The sequence below is a fragment of the Bos grunniens genome, chromosome 7 (assembly GCF_055505025.1).
Source record: "Bos grunniens cultivar Pamir isolate PY7600 chromosome 7, Bosgru_T2T1.0, whole genome shotgun sequence".
NCBI classification, from domain to species: domain Eukaryota; kingdom Metazoa; phylum Chordata; class Mammalia; order Artiodactyla; family Bovidae; genus Bos; species Bos grunniens.
In genome coordinates, this window is record NC_141171.1 from 66,943,704 (window position 1) to 66,951,618 (window position 7,915).

A 7,915-nucleotide genomic window follows, 5' to 3' on the forward strand; every position below is an offset into this window, starting at 1 on the left:
TTTTTTTTTTTTCTTTGCCTTTTCTTACTATACTTGATCTGTCAGGTCACTAATTATAATTACATCAGTCAACTCATTTTTCATTTTTATTTCTTTTATTGAATTTTATAGATCAAAAATCATGTGTTTAAGTTCTATAGTCTTTTTTAGAATCACACTTGAATCTCTGTAAGTGCCTTTTTAATTTTGCTATGCAGGTACTCATCTTTGTCTTTCAGGAGAGCAGGTTTACATGGCCCACTTCTCTGGATACTTGGCTTCCCAGAAAGGAAGGTTTTTTTTTTTTTCCTGTCTTGACTCATTGTGTTTCTTTGTTGGAATAGTCTTAATTGTAGAAATTCTGCATGTGATAAAAAAGTTTCTTGCATTGTAGGTATGAGATTTAGGAATAGACTGTTAAACCTCTCTTACCACAAATGTAAGAAGTCATTTTGTAGTCAGATCTCCCTCCACATTCCAAGCCATGAGAGTAAGGAGATGTATCACCTTCGTTTTGCCCTGTCCTTGACGTTTAGAGCTCACAGAGGTGCAAAATTCTCAAAAGGGATGCAGTTGAACTCCCCTCAGCCTATTCTGCTGGTCTTTGTAGAACTGGAATCAGCATGCTCTCTGTAGGGCTCTGAAGTTTTCTGGTCCTTGCATAGAATTTTTTTCAAGTTCGCTCCACAGGGATTTTCCTAGATTCTGAGTCATACTAGGTTTCTGATGGCAGCTGCTGGCTTAGAGAGGCAGATGGCTGAGTGCACATAGGAAGACAAATAGTATAGGTTGTGTTTTTGAAAAACTTTTCAAGTTCCTTTATAATAACATAGATGATAATAACATTTAATAAACCATAAGTTACCACGTTCTTCCTGTCATATATTTTATTACATAGGTGTTAACTTACTGTTGAGGAGAAAGAATTCTGGAGACTTGGATTCAAGTCATGTTTCTTTATTTTTATTTACTTATTTTTATTTTTGGCTCTGCTGAGTCTTCATTGTGGGGTGCAGGCTTTTCTCTAGTTGCAGTGAGTAGGGGTGGCAGGGGGTCTCATTGCAGTGGCTTCTCTTGTTGCTGAGCACAGGCTGTAGGGTGCACATGCTTCAGTAATTGTGGTGCGAGGGCTCAGTTGCTCTGCCCCATGTGGGATCTTCCTGGGCCAGGGATTAAATCAGTATCTCCTGCATTGGCAGGTGGATTCTTCACCACTGAGCCACCAGGGAAGTTCCTTAGTCATGCTTCTGACATTAATCATCTGTGAGACACTAGACAGGTGATTCAACCCCTGTGTTCTTATCTGGAAGATTAAAACAATGTAATAATACTCTTTTGAAGTTATATGTCAGGGGCATCTACTTCACCCTCTACTTCCTTCTTTCTTCTTCCAGCCTCATTTTGTAGAATTCCTTTGCTTATAAGGCTGTCTAGACAGTCCTGCTTGTACTGTCTAATCTTATTTCCCAAGGACAGGAGTAGACAATTGACTTAAACTGGGTCAGATGGAAGAACTTTGCTCAGAGTTGAGGACTTAAAGATGCTTTTCAGTCTCAGGAAGCCACTTGAACTGAAGGCAGGCTGATGTAGATGCTGAGGATGCTATTGTGGGCAGTCAACCATCTTATCCATGTGTGAATAGAAGTTAAAAAAAGCCCACTGACACAGAGATGAGAGCAGATAAATCTGAGATTGAGAGAGAGAGTGGCACAGGGAGAAGATTCTCTTGATTCCTCGTGACTTTTATAGTTTCTAGAGTCACTCTGTCTCTTTAGGTTTGACTGACTTTTCTCTTTTTGGGACATATGGATTTATTTTGAAATTGGCAATGAATTCTGCCCGTTTCCTATGTATGTAAGTTTGTTTGAGTGATTTTCTTTTGTTGACAACCAAAATATTCTGAAGACCTTATCATTATAACTGGTTAAGTGAGTTTATAGAGAAAATGAGAAGGTAAAAAAAAATGTCTTAATAAACAGAATCACACTGATACATATGCATATGTATCTGTAATTTAGGTATATTCTTTTTGTATGTGGATGTTTCTCTCTCTCTTTCATCTATGTTTGTATGTATTTTAATAACCTCCATAATTTAAACCAGGGCTATTAATCTTGTATCCAAGTCATAACTGTCAGAAGTTGGAGCATCCTTAAGCAACTATTTGATACGGACTCCAGCCACATTTGGCATTTGGGAATCAACCTCCTTTTTTTCACCCTGTATTTTTAGACTTTTAGCAAAGAAGGGGCAAAGAAGTGAACATGCTGGCCCTTTGGATCCAGCCTCCATTTTCTGTTCCCCATAGATGTTTTCTAAGGAAAATCAGTCTCCTTTGGGAGAATGGTGTATTTTCCATAGAGAAAAGCATGTCCATGGGGAAAAAGTAGTTTCAGCTTTGACAGTTTCTTCTAAACTTATATGCCTAGGAAAGAAAAGGTGAAACAATTCATATTGCCTCAAAAGTCACTACAGGAGGTGACTTAAGCCACTGCCAGTGGTGAAAAAGTAATCCTTTCTTCTAGCAACTCCAAGTCATTCATCCAAGATGAAGATAGGAAAAAACATCATCTCCCTGTTTGTGTTTGTCAGTGTCCAATCATGAAAACAGAACCTGTTCACTATATTTCAAGAGAAGGGATTTGATGATACAGAGAATTCATTGCATTGGTAACAGAAAAGCTGACAGAGCAACTCAGGTATGAACCACCCCCCCACCCAGGGATTAATAAAAAGCTTGAAGAGACAAGAGAAGGGGATATCATCACAGCCCATAAGCTGGAGTCTTCAGACAGCTATGAGACCCTGGGCAGGGCTGCCCTGGCAGCAGTGGGACTCTGGAGAAAAGGGCTCTTGGATTCATGAAGGGCCTCTGCCAGAGAGGAGATATTGCTGAAGGCAGAGTAAGAGAGGAATAAATGTTCTGCCTTCTCCTCTTCTCCCACATTCTAGTGCCTCTTATTGGATGAACCCAACTGGAAGGCAGTTGACAAAGGATCTTGGGAGTTGTAATTCTCTGAGATGCAGAGCAGAGGTAGGAAGGGATGGGAAATGGATATGAGAGGTAGCAGGCAAACTTCCATATAGCTCTTGGAACACTTGAAATCTCCATCTTTGAATGTCCCTATTTATGTTTTTTCTCAAATCCAGGAGGAAGATCTTAGTTTGGGCTTTTTTTTCTTTTTTTAAATCAGGTTCCCTGTAGGGAACATGGGAAATACATGAGTACATTTGCTTTTTTGTTTCCATAGTGATCAGGGATTGTGTGTGCTGCTGGAATCTAGAGGGCCAGAGATAGATGCTCCATGTCCTATAAACATGAAGTAGCCCAATATGATAAAGAACTACCACATCCAAATGCCAGTAGTGCCCCATGGAGAAACATGGTGGTTTTATTGACATAAACATGCATTTCAGAGTCATCTGAAATGCATACTGCTGCCTTAAGAAGCAGTAAGTTCATGGTCATTAAATAATGCCAAGTAGAGGCTGGACGGGGCTTCCCTGTTGGCTCAGTGGTAAAGAATCCGTCTGCCAATGCAAAAGACACAGGTTCAATCCCTGGGTCCGGAAGATCCCCTGGAAAAGGAAACAGCTACCCATTCTAGTATTCTTGCCTGGGAAATCCCAAGGACAGAGGAGTCTGGTGGGCTACAATCCATGGGGTTGCCCAAGAGTCAGACACAACCTAGTGACTAAAAGACAACAGAGGTTAGACAGCACTTGGTGGGGATATTGTAGGGAGGATAAAGAACTCGATGAGAACAGAAGATAGGATTGAGCTTGAACTTAATCTCTTGGTCTCCTCTGTCCTTAAGATTTTATAATGCCTTTGATAATTATGAAAATAGCAATATTTTTCAGTGCCTGTTACATATCAGTCTCTGTATTGAAGGTGTATACAATGTATCTCAGTTATTTTCATACAGTAAAATAGTAAGGAAGATAATGCTATTGTTTGAGTTTTGTACATATGGAAATGGAAGCTCAAAGGTGTCAACTGACTTGCCTACATTACCCTATTAGAAAGTAACAGAGGAGAAACAGGAACCCAAATCTGTCTGACTCAAACCTGTGTCCCTAGCCAGTATATACTGAGGCTTCCCTGTCAGTGTCCCGCCTTGTCTCTCTGGGTTTTGAATCTTCCATTGAGATTTGAGTTATGCATTATAATTGTATCATCAGTGTGCCTTTCTTGCTGCGGTTGCTGGTGCTCAGGGCTCAGCAGTTCCAGGAAGCCATTCAGGGTAGACTTCAGCTGTGCAACTCTCACTTGTTAATTCCTGACATGTGACCCTACTGTTTCTCCCAGTGCCCTGGAGTTTATTCATTACTCACTTTACATATATTCAGGACTGAGAGCCCTATATGAGAGCCCTGTATGAGAGCTACATACAGTCCATGGGGGTCACAAAGAGTCAGACACTGCTGCTGCTGCTGCTAAGTCGCTTCAGTCGTGTCCAACTCTGTGCGACCCCATAGATGGCAGCGCACCAGGCTCCCCTGTCCCTGGGATTCTCCAGGCAAGAATACTGGAGTGGGTTACCATTTCCTTCTCCAATGCATGAAGGTGAAAAGTGAAAGTGAAGTCGCTCAGTCCTGTCCGACTCTGAGCGACCCCATGGACTGCAGCCTACCGGGCTCCTCTGTCCATGGGATTTTCCAGGCAAGAGTACTGGAGTGGGGTGCCATCGCCTTCTCTGAGTCAGACACTACTGAGCAACAAAGCACAAGTGCAACAGGTAGACTGAATTGGAATTCAAACACCCTGGATCTCTATGCCTCATTCATTCGCACAGAGACTTATGGAACAAGCACTATGGGGCAAGCATAGATACGAACACAGGATCCTTCACTCTTATGGAGTTGATCATCTAGATGCTGTGCTGCCCAGTGGAAGTTTCTGTATTGTTCACTAGAGTAGCTACTAGCTACACGAGTCTCTTGAGCTCCTGCTATGGGGTAGTGCAACTCAAGAACAGAGTTTTCAATTAAAAAACGAATTTGTACATGAATAGTGCCTACTCTATTGAACAGTGAAGATTTCTAGAGGGAAGAATAGAAAATTGTGATAGAGAATGTACAGTCATTTACCATTTGAAGACTATCTGCCATGAGCAAATCAAGGGTCAGAGAGAAGATTTGGCTTATTGGAGTTCACAGTTTAGAGAGGATGCAAACACTTAAATAGAGATTTGTTGTTTGTGGAAGTTGAAGTATAGTCTGAAGAGAATGTGGAAGGAAGAAAGTGAGGGAGTGACTGACAGTCTAGAAAATCAGGAGTTGTTTTAAGGAAGAAGAAACTTCTGAACTGGATTTTGAGGGATAGGGGAGCAGGTCAGATGGAGAGGTGGCTTCCTGGGTAGAGCAGGGTTGAACAACATCCCTGCCCGCTTTCCCACTAGAGGCCATACCTAGCAGCACAGGTCTCATTTGTGACAAAAGTGTCTCTAGTTATTTTGAAATAGCCTCTGGAGAACACAAAGCCTCTGGTTTAGAACCTCCGATATAGAGGAAATGCTCTGTGAAAGCCACAAGGTTCTGTATGGGGGAATGAGTCACAGGGTGGGAACATGGGCTGGGAGGATGATGCTGGAAAGTATGAGCAGATGAGTGTGGGGCCAGATAGCAAAGAACTTCAATTACCATTTGAGGAGTACCAAGTCTCCTCTGAGCAGCAGAAAATGGGTAGGGATTTTTGCAGTAGGAGAATGACAGGATTTTTTTTTTTTTTGAAGACAAATCTGAAGCGGGGTGTTCTCCAGCACATTGTGCCAGGTGGGAAGTAAACCAGGTTGGGAGCCATGGGAAGTAGACCATATTGGGGCTGGTGCTGTGGCTGTGCCAGACAGATGGTGAGGGCTTGATCAGAGGCCGTGGCAGCAGATTTGGGGATCAGCATAGCTATTCAGCAACACTTAAATAAATCAGATCTTTCCATTGATGTCTCGACTATACATGCTGACAAACACATCCTTGGAGTGACAAACTTTTAAGACGCTTATGTGATTAAAAAAAAATGTGTGTGTGTATGTGCATATATATATATATACACACTATATTTTAATACTTCATTGCAAATGGGACTCTTTAGATCTTTCATGTGGACTTGTTGGCTTAACAGTGCCAGACATATTTTTTTTTCCTTTTATGTTAATTGCTATTTAATATATTGAGACAGGGATGGTTAGGAATATGATTTTTATCTTCATTTATTATATATCATTCTGGTGCATTTGAATATATATGTGTGTAACATACATGTATTTATCTATTATGATGTTTGGGTATAGTAAGAAAAATGTTGGTTCTTTTCATGAGCAGACTATTGGGGAGTAATGATTATTAAAATTGCTCAATATATACATGTTGTATCAGAAAAGACAGCCGTGAAGGAATACAGACCCTGTGGTTTTTGGGTCAGTACCTCTTTTACAAAACATTTTGCTGTTGTGTGACTTATGGGTCATGTGATTACCATACAAACAGACTCTTGCAATTCAGAACATAGAATAATTAGCAAGGAAGAGTTTACTAATAAAGGTTCTGAATATTCAGGGCTAGATTGACCTCTAGGGCACAGACTAGGTCACGTTTGACATTGCAGCAGTGAATGAGCAAGTAGATGGATAAATAATAACACGTGCATAGCACATAGATACATTCTATACACAAATAACCATGGTTGGTTTTTGAAGGTTATTTTAAATGTAGGAAAGAAATGTCCCTGGAGATGTTTCTTTTTTTCTGACAGAGGTTTATTAGAATGAAGCACAGCCTTCCCTGACTGAATTCCTCTCACTAGCCCACTGGTCCTTGTAGTTTAGCTCTTTCAATTGTATTCTATTGTGTATATTTACATCTTTGTTAAAGTAAAACCTGTACTGCATATTGTATATATCGGCACACAAGAAATTGTGTTTGGAATCACTATTTCCATTATAGTTGATTTTTACTTCCACAATTGGAAAATAAGCTCCTCGAAGGCAGAGGCCATCTCCGTAGGTTCTATGAGCTTTCTAGGAAAAAAGCTGGGATTCACTTGCATTTGAATGCTCCAGTTTGTGGTTAATATGCTTGAATAGTAGACCAGTCAGTAGGCTGTGTGTATAAAGATTAAAACAAATGCCAAACTGGCGGGGAATTGTATTTCTTGTGATAGGGCTATGATTCATTGCTTGAAATAAGTCCATAAATTTTATAAAACACTCCCTCCCAAAATTCTTAGATTATTTTTCCTAGTGCATTCCATCATAAAAAAAGCAAACGAGTTCCAGAAGTACATGTACTTCTGCTTTATTGATTACACCAAAAGCCTTTGACTGTGTAGATCACAACAAACCGTGGAAAATTCTTCAAGAGATGGGAATACCAGATCACCTTACCTGCCTACTGAGAAATTTGTATGCAGGTCAAGAAGCAGCAGTTAGAACTGGACATGAAACAATAGACTGGTTCCAAATTGGGAAAGGAGTACACAAGGCTGTATATTGTCACCCTGTTTATTTAACTTATATGCAGAGTGCATCATGCAAAATGCTGGGCTGGATGAAGCATGGGCTGAATGAAGCACAGGCTGGAATCAAGATTGCTGGGAAAAATATCAATAACTTCAGATACGCAGATGACACCACCCTTATGGCAGAAAGTGAAGAAGAACTAAAGAGCCTTCTTGATGAGAGTGAAAAAGCTGGCTTAAAACTCAACATTCAAAAAACTAAGATCATGGCATCCAGTCCCATCACTCCTTGGAAAATAGATGGAGAAACAATGGAAAGAGTGACAGACTCTAAAGAAAGACTTTTTCTTGGGCTCCAAAATCACTGCAGATGATGACTGCAGCCTTGAAATTAAAAGATGCTTGTTCCTTGGAAGAAAAGCTATGACCAACCTAGACAGCATATTAAAAAGCAGAGACGTTACTTTGCCGATAAAG